The 18,314-nt window shown below is 40.8% G+C and overlaps 1 protein-coding gene across 2 annotated transcripts in view; it reads left to right on the top strand.

Annotated features, from left to right (window-relative positions):
* The window catches only part of RCSD1 (RCSD domain containing 1), an 89,652-nt gene that overhangs the window by 28,406 nt on the left and 42,932 nt on the right, over positions 1–18,314 (top strand). The window lies entirely within an intron of this gene.

An 18,314-nucleotide genomic window follows, 5' to 3' on the forward strand; every position in this document is an offset into this window, starting at 1 on the left:
AAATAAGGGCTATAAAAAAGAAATGGGCACCATGGAGCAGGGCAAAGAATACTGGATGGGCGATGGGGAGACATGGATGTGAGCCCCTGCTCTACCACTAAGTCGTTTTGCTTAAATGAGGGACTTGAACAAGATTTTCTGTAAGCTCCTTTACTAGGATTTCAGTAAAATAAATGACTGTTTCCTGGGGGTTCTTCAAGTACACTTTGGAGAACCCCTCATTCCCTCCAAGGCTCAGCTCAAGAACCTCCCCTTTCAACAGAGATCCTTCTCAGCTGCCAGTGCCTCCTTCTCTGACCTCTCCCCCAAATTGTATTTATTTATTTTTAAAAGTAAATAAAATAAAATTGTATTTTATTTTCCTCACCTTCTGCTTTAATGTGTATACGTATATAGTTACACATATTTATGTACATATAGATTTACATATATACACATAAATATATTTGCACATACACACGATATGCTAGCTATCATCATTATTATGTTTGAAAGTTTCATAGAGCTCCCGCATGATGATGATGATAATTATATTATTGGTGGCTATTGATTGAAAAATATACAAGGTAAAATGACAGTTTGACGTATATGTTCAAGGGCTTCTTGAAGCAATTGTAGCCCCCCTAGGGGTCTGAGGCTCCTAGATTGGGAAGCAGCCATCCAGGGGATTTCTAGGATCCCTTCTGGCAACAATAGTATACCTCTCTGTCATGATCTATGCAGGACAAAGAGACGGGGAGATTTCTCCAGGACCTTTCTTATGAACAATCTGTTCCAGGTCTGTTCCCCTGCCCTTGTTCCTTATCCAGGCAGTGGGTTCCAGATGTTTCCTCTCATTCAGACAATTGTCCTGCATCTTTTAAAGGGAAGAGAGGAGTCTGCCTTAGTCTTCCCAGTTGTAATGAATGGGAAGGAAAATTGTGTTCCCATCTCTCCAGTCGGACCCAGCTCTCTTCTCTCTTTGTGGCTGATTCTTTTCTCATCAGTTGCATTGGGGAAACTATTAAGGTCCTGGAGGGGCAGTTTTTGAAACAAGTTGGAAGAATTCAGTTTTGATTCTGTTTCAGCCTTGTGCTTATGACCATGGACAAATCTTTTAATTTCTCTTTGCCTCAGTTTCCTCATCATTGAAATAAGGACAATATTTCCACTACCTCATAAGCTTATTGTGAGAAAAATATTTTTTAGAGTTATATAATAGTGAAATGGTTGGGATTTTTTCTTCCCCATTGATGTCTGGGGACAGAACCTATGCACTTACTGATGTAAGAAGCTCCCAGTAAGGAAACTCCCTCTGTTAATGCAGATTTATCACTCATGGTCTTAGAGAGTTGTCTGGAGACTTAAGAGGCTAAATAAATTGCCTGGTTCAAATAGCCAGTATATGTCAGAGGTAGGATTTGAACCCAGGTTCCTGACTTTGAGGCTGGTTCTCCATTATACCAGGCTGCTCCCCAAAAAGTCATCAATGATTTTTTTAACCCTTATTTTCCATCTTAGATACTGTGTATTGGTTCCAAGGCAGAAGAGTGATTAAAGGCTAGACAATGGTGAAATGACTTGCATAGGGTCACACAGATAGGAAGTGTCTGAGGCCAGATTTGAACCCAGGACCTCTCATCTCTGGGCCTGGCTCTCTATCTACTAAGCCACTTAGCTGCCCTCATCAATGATTTCTTAACTGCTAAATGTGATGTCCTTTTCTTAGTCCCCACCTTCCTAGATCTTTCTATAGCATTTGACACTCCTGACGTCCTTTTCATAGTGTACCTACTCTTTACTTTCATGATCCTGATCATTCTTGGTTCTCCTCCTACCCACTCCTTGTTCCTTATTAGTCTCCTTCAAAGGACCCTCTTCATCCGGTCCATTGAATGTAGAGATCTCTTAGAGCTGTATCTTGTACCCTTGTCTCTATCAGATAATCTTATTTTCAAGTATAAATTTTGGTTGACACCTTTATATATATGACTGTCAACTCTGAATGGTGTCCAGCTTGAGCCTCTCTGGTATCAAATTTCCAACTGCCCATGATTTCTCAATTTCCTGGTAGTCCTTTGTTGTTGTACAATTATTTCAGTTGTGTCTGACTCTTTGTGACTTTGGGGTTTTCTCAACACAGATACTGGAGTGTTTTGCCATTTCTCCAGCTTGTTTTATCGATGAGGAAACTGAGGTCAATTGGGTTAAGTGACTTGCCCAGGGTCATATAACTAGTGAGTATCTGGGGCCAGATTTGAACCCAGGACTTCCCATTTCTAGACCTGATTCTCAATATACTAAGCCCCCTTTCCTATAATTTTTAGGAAAAAAATGCAAACATTAATATGTTTAGCCTGACATTTAAGATTCTCCAAAATCTGGCTTCCCACCTACCTTTCCAGGTTTTAAAACCTGAATTCTGCCTTCTGAGATGTTCTGGGTTTCAGCCAAACTGGACTGATCACTGTGATGTGAACTCAACATTCTTCTGCATCTACACATTTTTACAGACCATCCCACATGCCTGGGGCATATATACTCCCTTCTCCTTCCTGCCCAGTCAAGAGCCTTTTCTTCTCCCAGAGGCTTAGCTCAGGGGCCACCTCCTTTGGGAAGCTTTCAGGATCCTGTACATGGTCAGTCCCTCCTCTGACTTCCCTGAGTATTTTGTGCATTTCTCCTTAGCATGGTGCCTGGTTCTATAGAAAAATATTTCTTATTTTCTTTCTCTCCTCCTCTTCCTTTGCCCCATCACACCTTTCCTTAGGTTTATCTATGTCCCAGTCAAAGGGATAGAGGAAAGGACTAATCCTGAATTCCTAGTCAGGGAAGTCCCTTCTTTTTTTAAACTTAGAGTCTCAGAGCATCGTGAGCTTAAGTGAGCGACTCCAGGTCACATAGTCAACATGTATCAAAAGTGGGACTTGAATTCAGGGCTTCTTGACTCCATGGCCAGCTCTCTTACTGCCTTTCCTACCTCTCCTAAGAGACTAGAAGCAACCTGAGGATACTGATTGTTTTTCATCTTTATTACTCCTGTACCTAGTACAGTGACTGGCACATAGTAGATGGCTTAATAAGTCTTTGTTGAAATGAACAATACAGAAATGGACCTTACATGATAATATATGTATAACTCAGATCAAATTGCTCACCATCTCCTAGAGCGGGAGGGAAAGGAGGGAGGGAGGGAATTTGGATCTCATAACTTCAGAAAACATATGTGGAAAATTATTACATGTAATTGGGAAAATAAAATGTCTGTTAAAAATATTTGTTGAAATTAACTGAGTTAAAGAAGGAATTGAGACACTTTCAAGCCCAAACCTCAGATACCTACTTCCTGGCCATTTTCAAAATAAATTACATGTGTTTCTACTAGTATCCTCATCCATCCCCCTGACACTGGAACCTTGGACTGTGCTCCAGGATGTGTGTGTGTGTGTGTGTGTGTGTGTGAGCTTGCAAAAGAGACAGACAGAGACAAAGAGAGAGAGAGACAGAGAGAGACAGAGAGAGAGACACACAGAGAGAGAGAGAAACACAGAGAGAGAGAGAGAGAGAGAGAGAGAGAGAGAGAGAGAGAGAGAGAGAGAGAGAGAGAGAGAGGAGTACTCTGTGTATGTGTTAAAATACTGGTTTTAAATATTGGAAATAAAGCATTTCGTATTGAGAGAGAGAGGCAGAGAGAGAGAGAGAGAGAGAGAGAGAGAGAGAGAGAGAGAGAGAGAGAGAGAGAGAAGATGAGGAGGAAGGGGAGGGCAGATGATCTTGGCCAAGTTACTTTTCTAAGGCTTAGTTTCCTTATCTGTAAAATGGGGCAGCTAGATTCATGAGCTTGAAGGTCCCTTCTGTCTTTAAATCTAAGATCTATGATCTTTTTTTTAGATCTTTAAAACTAAATCTATGATTCTTTTTCTGGGCATGCCTATATATATATATATATATATATATATATATATATTTCAGTCTCTGAACATATTTTTTTAGGGTCACAAGAAGAAAGTAAAGCCTTATTGTCTCTATCGATAGTTGCAGAGTATACTAGACACATTTGACCCCTCACCAACTATTTGTACCTAGAGTTGGGATGATCTTTTCTTCTTGTCCCAAATTATGAGCATTAGTACTCTCTCTGTTAAAAATACTGGTTTTTAATATTGAGAGAGAGAGAGAGAGAGAGAGAGAGAGAGAGAGAGAGAGAGAGAGAGAGAGAGAGAGAGTGCTTGTTGATTGACTTTGACAACCAATGATACCTCTAGCTTGTGACTCCCACTCACAATTTGTGAACTGATAGACCTGTGCTCCTGGGGGAGGGCAGGCAAATCAGGCTGGCCCTTATTGGCAAGACCCATGCTGCAGGTGCTACAGAAACTAGTTGCAAGGCAGGAAAGAGAAGGAAGCAGCCAAAATGCAATTTCTTGAGGTCCATCCAGCAGCCTCTCTGAGGACCCAGGGTCTGTCTGCCCAAGATGTGATGTCACAGTCGGATAAATGAGGTGAGATACACCACGCATTCAGCCCACATACACAGGCATCACACACAGTGCTCTGCCATGGTAGCATGGTACATTTATTATATAGGTTTTTTTGGTACACACACATGTAATCAATCCTCTACATATGTGTCATTCTACATTTTGATTGGATATTATCAAATCACCTAAAGAACTCTCTTGTGATGTTACTACAACAAAGAATTCTGTGATCATTTACCAGGTTTCTACAACACTCTGTGATAGATATGATTAATGTGAATAAAGCCATTTGTCGGTTAGTACCCCTTGACCTGCCGAGAGGATCATTGTGCTTTTGGTCAGCTTTCACTATCAATCATAATTGCTTGGGAGATGAACAACAAAACACTAGGTGTGAGGACTTTCGGCAGACCAATTTTAGGGTTTTCCTCAATTTACAAGTTCTGTTTTTCTTGTATAACTTTGAGATGCCTAGCGACGCAGCTTGGCTTCTGTTCCAACAAATTCATTCCAGTGTCGTAACTGGAGGACAAGATTCATGATGTTGTAGGGTCTTGGAGTGTATCTTGTTCTTGAGAAAGGAGGGGTCATAGGCAGTAATCTTTGGGCTTTTATTTTGTAATTGCAATCCTTTTGGGGTAATAACCTAGGGGGATTAAAGTAGGGTATATAATTATTGATCTTATAAGTATTTGCTCTCATGTTATTTTTCCTGTATTGGGGAGAGAATAATAATCATAACAAGTCCACTAGTGGAGAAAATTTGGGGAAAGAAGTCACAAAGGGGGATAAGCGGGGGGCCCTCATTCTGGGGTCTGCTTTGCTGACCTTCCTTCCTCAGACCTTATCAAATGGTCGGAGTATGTTGGTCTCTGGCAGCAATTAGCTTCTACAGATATTGAGTCCATATCAGTCAATCAATCAATGGACATTTATGAAATGTCTGCTGTGTGCTCAATACTGGCAATACAAATATGAAAATGACACTGTCCCTGTCATCCCAGATTCTCCCCATTTAATTATTCTCTAGTAGGGTAAACAACAGGTCCATATATAAGTGTATGTGAATGAAAAATAAATACTCAAAATATATGAAATATAAATACAATGCTAGGGGGTGGGGGTAGGGGGGTGGTACTAGCTCAGAGATTCTTAAGCTTTGTGGTATTCTGGTCCCCTTTGGCGGCAATCTGATGAAGTTTAAGGATCCCTGCTAAGCATAATGCTTTGAATGCATACGATAACATGCAGGGGAAAATAAAGGAAAAGGATTATATTGAAACAGAATCATCAAAATGTTGTTTTAAAAGTTCACAGATCCCAGGCTAAGAACCCCTCTGACATTGCCATCAGGAAGGACATTGTGTATATATAAGGGCTTGAAAGATACTTCAGCTGGGTCTTGAAGGGAGATGGAGCTTAATTCATTAAGCTTAAGCATGTAGATCTCTTCTGGCTTCCTCAGACAGCAAGGTGGTCCAGTAACACAACATCAGGCTTTGAGTCAGGAAGACCTGAGTTCAAATTTGGACCCAGACCCTTCCTAGATGTATGATTCTGAGAAAATCATTTAACTGCTGCCTGACTCTGTTTCCTCAAACTGTAAAATAACATAAGTTTCGTCACAGAGTCACTATGAGGATCAAGTGAGATAAGATGACACAAGGGTAGGTGCTTAAGAAATGCTTATTCCTTCCATCCTTCAATAATCAGTCAACAAACTTTATATTCTGTGTTAGGCAATAGAGATACTATAATGAGAAATCCTAAAGCTGAGACTTGATTGGGAGAGATAACATATTCATAGATAGAATCAAGATGTAGAATAAATATAAAATCAATACAGGATAGTTAGGGCCCCAGCACTTAGGAGAGAGGAATTCATTTTGTGGGGAAGGTATTTCTGGAATGCACTATGATTTAAAAACAAAAGGTATCAAAGCAATGTAGACAGTCCCCTCTGGTCTTTTAAACCTGTGATTCATTGCCTTCTCTCAGCAAAGTTGCCCTAAATTTTTATTTTAATCTCCTGCCTGTAGAAAATATGAGGGCAGGGGATTCACAGAATGTCTTATCCCAGTCTGTGACCATCTTTCCCTCCAGTGCTCTATATAGGAAACATGGTAGACTAATGGAAGAAATTATCGGGTGGCGTGGAGTGGGAAGGATAATCTGGCATCCACCATACATTGGCACAATGTCCTGACATAACAGATCCACTGAGAAGTCCAGCCTTTGTGAGGTCAAGAAGGTATTCATTTCTTTTCTCTCTCTCTTTCTTTCTCTCTTTCTCTCTCTCTTTCTTTCTTTCTCTCTTTCTCTCTCTTTCTTTCTCTCTCTCTTTCTCTCTCTCTTTCTTTCTCTCTCTCTCTTTCTTTCTTTCTTTCTCTCTCTCTTCTCTCTCTCTCTCTCTTCTTTCTTTCTTTCTTTCTTTCTTTCTTTCTTTCTTTCTTTCTTTCTTTCTTTCTTTCTTTCTTTCTTTCTTTGACTAGGTCTCCCCAAGTTAATCAGGCTGGAAATCTGGAAGTACAGGGGCCCCTCTAGGCTTGATTCTTCCACTGATCAGCACAGAAGTTTTGACCTGCTCTGTTTCCAACCTGGATCAATTCATCTCTCCTTACCCAACCTGGTTTCCCCTTCCCATACTTCATTGCTGGAGACTTCCCACATGCATACCAAAGAATTTAGCATGGACACTTGATCTGGTATAGCCCATTAGAGCTCAGAAGTCCTGAGCTAAAGAAATCTGCCAGGAATCATAGGCATGGTCATTACCACATCCAGCCCCTACATGCCTTCTAAAGCAGAGAAAAAGACCCTGAAGGAAGAAGAATCTTCTCTCCTCTTGACCTCCTATCCCTAGGGAGCTGTAAAGATAGAACTAAATGGGTGCTTCTCTTACTCATACATGGAATGAAGGAAGCTCTCTGGCACTGAGAAATGGGGCAGTTAGATCTGAAAGGAATGTTAGAGATCATTTAGTTCAACCCCTTCATTTTTTTAAACCCTTAGAATCCATATTGAATATTGGTTCCAAGGCAGAAGAGCAGTAAGGGCTAGGCAATGGGAGTTGAATGACTTGCCCAGGGTCACACAGCAAGGAAGTATCTGAGGCTATATTTGAATCTAGGGCTTCCTGTCTCATCTCTAAGCCTGGTGCAATATCCACTGAGACACCTAACTGCCCTCCAGCCCCTTCATTTTTACAGATATGGAAATGGAGTCCATCTAAGGACCCTTAGATGACCCAATCAAAGTCTCTGACTTCTTAAAACTTCTTTATAGAGTAGGCTATGCCTGATTCTCACCTCACAAAAGCCATCAGTGATATCCTCTAGAACAAAATAACTACTGCCCTGCCTCCCACAATACACATAGCCTTTCTGCAATTTATTTTTAAATTTTGTCTCAGTGAAGAAAAATCTATTATTTCTCCTTCTCACCTTCTTCTTGTCTCCCTGCCCATTAAAAAGAAAGAAAGAAAACTTAAATGGGTGTAATAAACATGCAATCCAAAGCAAAGCAAATTTCCACATTGGCCATATCCAAAAATAAGAACTAAAAGTCTCTCTGCACCTCTTGGTCAGGAGGTCCACAATAGCTGCTCCAGCTGGGGTCCCCCTAGCTTTAAATGACCTTCAGGGGTCCCAGCAGCTGGATTTAAGAAAATAGCTTTGAAAGGGTCATAAAGTCCATTTGTTACAGTAGGTGTGTTGGAGCTTGGGAACCAACCGCTCCCTAAGGAAATGAGCTTGGCCTCCCAGAAAAATTCTTTCCATGGAAAGAAACTTCCAATTGGAAAGTTTGCTCTCTGACACTTTTTGAAAGCCACATTGGCATCCAGAAGCCACCCCTGGGCTGTTGCCCTCTGCTGCTATGGCCACAGACAGGAGGTTGGACACCTCTGCCCAGAGAGGGGTGCGGCTCACCAGGAGAAACATAGATGAAGAAAAGAGATGCCCAAAGAAGAAATGACATCATTTGTTTTCCTTACTAAGAAAGGTGACTGCCTTTTTCTTTTCTTTCTTCCTTCTGTCTTGGAAATGAGAGCTGGCAGGTATTTTTAATTCCTCCGGTTTCCTGGTGTCTACAGGTGTTTCCTATATAGCACTGCTATTGGGAAGAGCAGAACTAGAGCTGGAGCCAATGAGGTGGCCGGCCAATGATGCTCTTCCCTTGCCAACCTCTGCTTGTCCTGCTTTCCAGCACTGAGAAAGACCTCCTAGATTATTATAGCCAGTTGGTGGTGCTCATTGTTTGTAAAGGAACAAATAAAGGAAGAAAGAGGTCTTCCTTATTTTAGGATGTATTTAGTCAAAAACAACAAACATTGCTTTATTTACCCTCCTACTATGGTCTAACTAGGGCAGTGAATGGAGTGCCAGACCTGAAGTCAGGAAGACTCATCTTCTTGAGTTCAAATCCAGCTTTAGATATCTACTAACTTTGTGATTCTGGACAAGTCATCTAACCCTATTTGCCTCAATTTCCTTATCTGTAAAATGAGTTGGAGAAAGAAATGGCCAACCACTCCAGTGTTTTTGCCAAGAAAACTCCAAATGAGGTCACAAAGAGTCAGACTCAATGAATAACCATAAAAGTTTACTTATCCAATGTTATATCTCATTTGAGACTCCTCACGGTCCTTCAAGGCAGGTAGGAACTATAAATATCATCATAGCTATGTGAGGCTCAGACAGATGAAAAGACAATCAAGGTCAGAGACCTACTAAGTGTTAGCAGTGGAAATCAAAGATAAAAAAAAGGTCCAGTCCTCAAGGAACTTATGTTCTATTGATCATAGGTAAAAAGTGAAGGGATGACAGAAGAAAGTCTTTGACCTTAAGTAGTACTTCATAGGAGTGGTGCCTACTCTCACTATGGTACCTTGATTGGTTGCCTTTTGTACTTGTACTGGTGATGTCTTTTGACTCAAGTATAAATTGGATTTTTAAGTGGGGCAGAGTTGCATGAAGTCTTCAACCTCTCTCTATCTTCCAGAATCATCCAGGTCAGTTTACCAGGCTATGGTTTCCCTCTTTAGTCACTAATCAATACTGTATTCTTTTTTATTTCATTTTGGGGGAGGAATTTAAAGTTTTATTTCATTTTTTGTTTTATTGCTCCTCTTTTTGCTATGTCAGTGGCATTCCTTCAATGACTCCACCCTCCCCCTCCACTATTCTTTAATAAATTACATACCTGGGGGTAGCTGGGTGCCTCAGTGGATTGAGACAGGTCCAGAGATAGGAGGTCCTGGGTTCAAATATGACCTCAGACACTTCCTAGCTGGGTGACCTAGCTTGACAATCAATACATAGTATTGATTCTAAGATGGAAGGTAAGGTTTTTTTAAAATAAATAAATGAATGAATAAATAGATAAACAAGTGAAAAATAAAAATATATATACTTAATACTTAACTAATGAATACATCTCCCAAATCTAATCAGTCACAGTGGCTTCTTCTGGTATAATTGTTGATACAACCTTTTTTTTCTTTTCCATTTAGGGTATTTTCTTAACTTACAATTTTAAATTTAAATTAAGTTAATTTAAATTTAAAATTAAATTCATTTTAGCAAGGATACTGGATTTTGTGTCAGAGGACCTGGGTTTGAAACCTGGCCCAACTTCCTATGTGACCTTGCCAGTCACTTAACCAACCTCTCTGAGTCTCAGAGGGAAAGCATTGGACTGGAGTAAGAAAACCTGGGTACTGTGTGTCCTTAGGTGGACTATTCCACTCTTTCTGAACCTATTTCCTCTTCTGTAAATTGAGCCCTGGGCCTGGAGTGAAGGAGCCTTGAGTTTGAATCTTGCCCTGAAGAATCATCTTCATTGCTGAAAAAAAAAACTTTCTATGCTCTATTGATAGCTGTCACTCTGGGCAAACAATTTAACCTCCTTCCTCTCCGTTTTCTCATCTATAGAATAAGGAAGTTGGATTTGATGACTTTTTTTTTTTAACCCTTACCTTCCGTCTTGGAGTCAATACCATGTATTGGCTCCAAGGCAGAAGAGTGGTAAGGGTAGGCAATGGGGGTCAAGTGACTTGCCCAGGGTCACACAGCTGGGAAGTGTCTGAGGTCAGATTTGAACCTAGGACCTCCCATCTCTAGGTTGATGACTTTTAAGATGCCTTCTAGATCTAAATCCATGCTCCTGTGACCTCCTTGGGTTGGTGTGAAGAAAGTGTTTTGTAAAATACTACATGGATGTGAATTTTTCAGAGAAGCAGCTTGGCACAGCTGCTAATGTGCTAGACTTGAGTTAAGAATCCAGGGAACCAGTCTATGACAATTACTAGCTTTAGGATCAAGAGCAAGTCACTTAATCTCACCAAGCCTCAGTTTCCCTAACTGTAAAATGTGGACAACATGACCCATAGGGTTGTTAGGAAACTTAATCAAAGTCATGTACATAAAACCTTCTACAAAGCCAAAGAAGACATAATAAAAATGTCAATTATTACAATTTTCCAGAAAATAGCATCAGAAAGAGGTCACAAAGATAAACCAGGTATAGCATTTGTTTTTCAGACTTGAAGCAGGGTCTTATTTATTGGATGGGGAAGCTCAAGCCACGCAATAGACAGAGGCACCACTTGGGCACCTAGTGTCTCTGGGGAGATGTTCATTAAAGGGCAGAGATAGAAGTAGTCTGAGAAGTGTCCTCCAGTACCACATAAGCCAAATGCCAACACCACTTACCCAAACAAGACTAATGTCTTCTAAGCGGTATTTAAAAAATCCAAATGTATGGAATGTATGGGGATAAATGGCAGTCCCATAGCCAACTAATTTCCCACCTGAGCCAAAAATATAAGATGGTGCACGCTGTGCACCCATCCTGTGCTTGGCGTGCTTAGAAGATAATAGAAGCAGATTTGACATGGTTTTCTGCATCTTGCTAATTTCTGCATCCAAGGCAAGTGTGTCACTTTCCTCACCCTTTGATTAAGGAAAAGACACACTAAGAACACCGCATCTATCTAAAAACTAGATAATGTAAAGGTCTACATGAATCTAATCTGGCCAAAATAAAACTTTGATATTTCTTTGATAAAAAGGAATTTGATATTCTCCGCCCATCCTATTTTGCCTTGGGTTGTTGTTGTTATTGTTATCATTGTCATTTCCCCTCTCACAGGAAGCAATGCCTGAAGAGGAACCCTCTTTTGGCTGACCTTTGCCCAGAGGATGTGGAATTTAGTAGAAGGCAATGGGGTGTGTTAGAGAGGGAAAGAATGACACTGGCAGGTAGATATGAAACAAACGGAAATTTGGTAAATTCACCCAAATTGAAACCAATTTTAATATACAAATGCTTGCACTGAGTATTTAGGGAATTTTTGACAGCCTCATCATTTCTTCTGCCCCAAGGCTGTGATCAATAAACATCAAGACTCAGTGTTTGGTTCTGATGATCTCACAAAGAGCCCTAGGTTTAGAATCAGGCAACCAGGGTTCAAATTCTGCCTTTGCAAGTTTATTATCTGTGTGACCTTAGGTAAGTGACAAATTCTTTGGGTCCACTAGGGTAGCTAGGTGGCTCAGTGGATAGAGATCCAGATCTAGTGATGGGAGGATCTGGGTTCAAATTTGACCTCAGACACTTCCTAGCTTGTGGCCCTAGGCAAGTCACTTAAACCTCACTGCCTTGCCTTTACAACTCTTTACAGTCAATACTTAGTATAGATTCTAAGATGGGATAAAGGTTTAAAAAGCATTCTCTGGAGTTTCCTTATTTACAAAACTTGTAAACTTATAAATTTAATTATTATAAAATTATAAAACTCTAAATCCTCATGTCCCAGATAAATTGATGAACCAGTTACATAGCACAGTGCATGGGAAACAATGTTATCCTGTTCTTTTGTCCCATTCTCTGGGCTTCTACCTCAGGCTCAGCTAAGTACTCTCACTGTGCCTTTAAAATGCCATGCATTGCAGAGCCAAGTGTAGGAATTCAGAAGAGCATCCTGGGAAACCTTATCACAGCTCCCACTGGGTCATGTGACCATTTACTGGCCAGATTGTAGAGCTGATATTGGTCTGGAATTTTTCTGAGTCTCTCTCTCTCTTCTCTTACTTCTTTGGTCTTTTCTTCCATTCCCTTTCTGCCCTCCTCCCCCCACTTGCTCCTTAAATGGAAGTCCCCCTTTCTTTTTCCCAGTCCTCTTCTATATTTTGTCATTCTTTTCTGGTAGGGTGGCTGTGGAATGCCCCCAGATCTCTCCCTGTCCCTGATATGCTCCTTGCTATTTTCTCACATTTTCCCCTTTGCTAGCAGCTCCCATGTTTTAAGATTCTGTCTCCAAGACCGCCTGTGGTGCCAGAGAATGCCCCAGGGCATTCTCTTTCAAGGTCCACTGTGATCTGCCCTCCTCAGTGGGGTGTTATCAAGGTGTTTGTAAATCTTAAAACATGACAGAAATGTGAGCCAAAGAAATCATTTCTTACTGGGCACAGATGGAATCCAGACCTTTCATGGAAGCATCCCAGGGCGATGGAGGGACTGCTGAGTTTGGGGGTCAGAGAACCTGGATTCAAATTATGACATTGATACTGTCTTACATGAATGGCTTTTATGGAGGTCATTTAAGTTTTGAGCCTTAGTTTCCTCATGTGTTAAAATGGGAATATTAGACAAGATGATCTCTATGATCCTTTCCAGTTAAAAATCTATAGTATTGTCCTACCATAAACACTCCTCCTCTCTCCCCACTCCCCCCAAGTGCCATGAGCCATTGATTACAAACTGTCCCAACTCTGCTTCAAAGTCTGATCACATCCTCCTTTCCTAACATTATCTTCCACTCCTAATTCACTGTCCTACAAAATCATGCCTTTTTTCAGTTTATGGGTTTCTAGTCCTACTATAAGGAATGCCTTCCCATTTTCTCTTTGCCTTTTTTAAGTTTCATTGACCTTTTCAGTCTCAAGTCAAATCCTCCCTTGATCCTAGTGAAGCCTTCCCTGACTATTCCAACCCCCAGGGTTTTTTCCTCCTTTTCCTACACTTGTGGCACTCATTCATTTGTTGTTGTTGATTAAATAACCCTTACCTTCTGTCTTAGAATCAAAACTGTGTATTGGCTCCAAGGCAGAAGAGCAGTAAGGGGTGGGCAGTGGGGGTTAGGTGACTTGCCCAGGGTCACACAGCTAAGTGGTATCTGAGGACTTCCTGTCTCTAGGCTAGCAATATCAAACCAAAAAAGTTTGTATTAGCTTGATTGGTACTGTAGCCTGGCTGCCATGAAACAGCATCACTGATGCCAACTCCTGAGCACCAGTGTGAACCACGAGTGAAAAATAATACCCCATCTTTGACCTAGCCAGCTAGGTTCCTATTTTCCAGGAGGAATTCCTAAGGATTCTAGTCTATCTCAGACCTAGTCTTTCTGTCTGAACTGCTGGGACACTACAGAGAATGGTCCAGAAAGGAGCTGGAACTGGCCAGTTCTACAAGCTGAAGGTTGTTGACAAGCAGCTTTGATCCAAGGAGTATCTGGGCTGCGAGTAAAGTATGGGTGTGCTAATTGATTGGTGGGGAAGAGAGCAAGCCAGGACAGTGTTGTGCTATTATTAGTAAGATTGTCCGAGTCTCCACTGTTGATGAGAAACCAAAAGGCTGGATAATCCCCCCAAAACTGCTACTTAAATAAATGGCTGGCCCGTGTCCCAACATAGAAATTTATTAGGTGGTGGAGGTATGGATGCTTTGACAGAAGGTTACTGTAGCAAGAGGAGTTTTGTTTATCCCATCTTAAATCTTCCTCTGTTGTTTCTTGGGCTGAGGGCCCAACATGCTTCTTGGCTCTCTCTTGGAAGGACCATTCTTAGATTTCCTTCTAGGGCTGTAATGTACAGACCAGACTGAGAGCTATTCCTTGGATCACCTCTGCTCTGTGTTTGCTGAGCCTCTTAGAGGGAAGGAAGGAAAGAAAGAAGAAGAAAGAAAGAAAGAAAGAAAGAAAGAAAGAAAGAAAGAAAGAAAGAAAGAAAGAAAGAAAGAAAGAAAGAAAGAAAGAAAGAAAGAAAGAAAGAAAGAAAGAAAGAAAGAAAGAAAGAAAGAAAGAAGAAAGAAAGAAAGAAAGAAAGAAAGAAAGAAAGAAAAAGAAAGGAAAAAGAAAGGAAGGAAGGAAGAAGGAAGGAAGGAAGGAAGGAAGGAAGGAAGGAAGGAAGAAAAGAAGAAAGGAGAAAGAAAGAAAGAAAGAAAGTAAATAAGAAAGAAAGTAAGAAAGAAAAGAAAGAAAGAAAGAAAGAAGGAGAAAGAAAGTAAATAAGAAAGAAAGTAAGAAAGAAAGAAAGAAAAGAAAGAAAGAAAGAAGAAAGAAAGAAAGAAAGAAAGAAAGAAAGAAAGAAAGAAAGAAAGAAAGAAGGAAGGAAGAAAGGAAGGAAGAGAGAGAGGAAGGAAGAAAGGAAGGAAGAGAGAGAGGAAGGAAGAAAGGAAGGAAGAGAGAAAGAGAGGAAGGAAGAAAGAGAGAAAGAGAGAGGAAGAGAGGAAGGAAGGAAGGAAGGAAGGAAGGAAGGAAGGAAGGAAGGAAGGAAGGAAGGAAGGAAGGAAGGAAGGAAGGAAGGAAGGAAGGGAGGGAGGGAGGGAGGGAGGGAGGGAGGAAGGAAGGGGAAAGGAAGAAAGGGGAAAGGAAGAAAGGGGAAAGGAAGAGAGAAGGAGAGAGAGAGAAAGAGAGAAAGGAAGGAAGGAAGAAGAAAGAAAGAAAGAAAAAAGAAGGAAGGAAAGAAAGAGAAAGAAAGAAAAAGAGAGAGAGAAAAATCCACTAGTCTATACCATTAACCCTGGTCTGACTTCAGAGACATTACTGTTTGTCTTTTATTTTATTTTATTTTATTTTAGACCCTTACTCTCTGTGTTAGAATTAAAACCAAGTATTGGTTCCAAGGCAGAAGAAGGTAAGAGATAGGAAATGGGAGTTAAGTGATTTGCTCAGGGTCACACAGATAGGAAGTGTCTGAGATCAAATTTGAACCCAGGTCCTCCCATCTCTAGGCCTGGCTCTCTATCCACTGAGCCATCTAGTTACCCTTGTTCTTCATTTTTGAAGAAGACCAAGGACTGATTTTTTGAATCCAATTCAGAGGCATTAGAAACCACTGAGGTAAATGTGTTTGGGACCAAAGAGTGCCTGCCCCTCCAAGCCTTAATCTTTTTTTGAGTGGAAACACTCTGGGTTTAGAACAATCCTAGGGGTTTAGAGAGTCCCTAGAGGAGAATAGATCCAGTTCCTAGGGCTCTGCCTTGGCCTTACTGGACCCCAGGATGGAGGAAAGCAATGGAGAGTGTTAGCCTTGAAGGAGACTTCAAGATCACCTAAACAAGTTTCCTCATTATACAGCTGAGGAAACTGAAGCCCACTGAGGTTAGGAACTTGTCCATCGTCACAGGACAATAGCTAGAACCAAAGGATCTAGAGTTATTTAAAGATTCGGCATGTGGGTTGTGGGATTGGGGCAGTCTATCACCCACAGAATGAGGAAGCCAAGGGAAAAATATATTGAATAATTTTGTGGAAGAGGAAAACAGAACCCCTCGGGACCTCTAGCCTCCACATCACTTTGGGGAGAATGGGGCAAATTACACCTGTTTGGGCAGAAGCATCGGCTTCCCCTTCTCCTTCCCCTTCCTTCTTCCTCACCGTTTTTCTCAAGCCCTTTGTAAAAAGTACACTGTGATTCAGCCTCTTGTCCCTCCATTCATCTTGGTCACGGTGCTTATCGATCGTTCTTTTCTCAACCTCTCTCTCCAATTGCTTTTCGCTCCTGCTGCCTGAGCCATATCATTCTTTCCCTGGCATTCAGCTCTCCTCTCGCTCCATTGGCACCTCCTGATGGCTAATTTGTGATGAAAGGATTGTACGCTTCAGGCTCAGAATGAAAAGAGGGTTAGAGCATGGCAGAAAAATATCCACTCCAGGAATTTCCTTTGAGAGAACAAGAAAGAAGGAGAATAAGGTGCAAAACGTAACCGAAGTTCACTCTGTGTCCCAGATGGCTAATGGAGAGTAATTCTCAGCCTTGAAATTTTCTCTTAAGGTTTGATGCTTATATCAGCCTGATCTTGGTTAGGTTACCTTTTCCTCAGTTTTTTGCCCTTAAAATAATCCTACTTGCTTTCAACTTTCTTCATGAAAAAAGTAAAATCATAGGATTTCCGAACTGGAGGGGCTCTGAAATTATCTAGTCCTAGAGTCAGAGAACGTTCAAGTTAGGGGGAACCTTAGAGATCATCTAATCCCTCATTTTCCTCATCTTACAGATGAGAAACCTGAGGCAAGGAGAAGATAATTGATCCATATAAAGTCATATGATTGGTTAATGGCAAAGCTCTGACTACTAGACTTGTCACATATTTTTCCTTTTTACATAAGCTATGTTCCAACCAAATCTGGCTTTTTTTTTTCATTTTTTTATAACCCTTACCTTCCGTCTTGGAGTCAATACTGTGTATTGGTTCCAAGGCAGAAGAGTGGTAAGGGCTAGGCAATGGGGGTCAAGTGACTTGCCCAGGGTCACACAGCTGGGAAGTGTCTGAGGCCAGATTTGAACCCACAAACCTATTTTATTGTTCCTGGATAGTCTTTTTTTTTGGCTCTGTTGTGAATATTCTACACATCCCCACCCAGCACTACCACCCCCACCCCACAATGCTTTGGCTGGCGTTTCATATCCCTGCAGCTTTGCCTTTTGAAACCCATCCTTTCTTCCAAAGCCCAGATCAAGTGCTTCTATGGACCCTTCCTTGGATTCCCAACAATAAAGTATCTTCACTATTGATGTCTCTCTTGCACTCTATTTAGATTTCTCTTTTAATAACACTTTTATTAACTACCGAGGAATAGCCTGATGTAATGTATAGAGAGCTGGCCTGGATGTTCAAGAAGACTTGGGTTCAATTCTCGCCTCTAACACCCACTAACTGTGTGAATCCTTCAATGTTCTAGGCAACTCCCTAGTCAGAAATGGCAAACTCTTGAAGCATGCACCTGCCATGCTCCTGTGTATTCTGAACCAGAGAAAAATGTAACTGGGCAATATTTGACAAAATAAGAATACAATGAAGCAGAGATGAGATTATGTTTTAAAACTAAGTCAGTATGCAGTCTCCTGGGGTCCTCATGTACCTTTTGGTGGCCTCTTGTTCTCTTAGAGTTTGACAGCAGTGAGTGTAAGATTAGAAACTGAAAAGCAGATACTAGGCTAGTACTAGCAGGTGTTCTTGATACCAAGAAAATCGTCGATTTGGTTACCACCATCTAATGAGAGAGAGCGAGAGCGAGAGCGAGAGCGAGAGAGAGAGAGAGAGAGAGAGAGAGAGAGAGAGAGATGAATAGGTAGGTAGATAGATAGATAGATGATAAATAGATAGATAGATGAATGGATAGACATACAGGTAGAAAGACAGACCCAGAGGTAGATAGATAATAGATAGATGGACAGATAGATTGATGATAGATAAATGATAGACATATAGAGACAGATGATGGATAGATGATCAACAGATAGATTACAGACAGATAGATAAGCGAGAAAGGAATGAAAGAAAGAATGAATAAATTCCTAATAACTATATGGACCTGTAAGATTTTTGACATGATTTATGTAGTAATTCATTCAAGCCTCACAATCAGGAAAATGCTACAGGTATTATATTTCCCATTATGCAGATAAGGAAATGGAAAGGAGGTTACCCAGTTAGTAACTGTAGGGGACTTGGATTTGAACCCAGGTCTTCCTGACTCTACCTCAAATATTCTATCTACTATGAAAAACTACTTTAAATGTGTTATTTATATATTATAATTTGCAATTTAATAATATGTAACATTCATTA

The sequence above is a fragment of the Monodelphis domestica genome, chromosome 2 (genome assembly GCF_027887165.1).
Source record: "Monodelphis domestica isolate mMonDom1 chromosome 2, mMonDom1.pri, whole genome shotgun sequence".
NCBI classification, from domain to species: Eukaryota; Metazoa; Chordata; class Mammalia; order Didelphimorphia; family Didelphidae; genus Monodelphis; species Monodelphis domestica.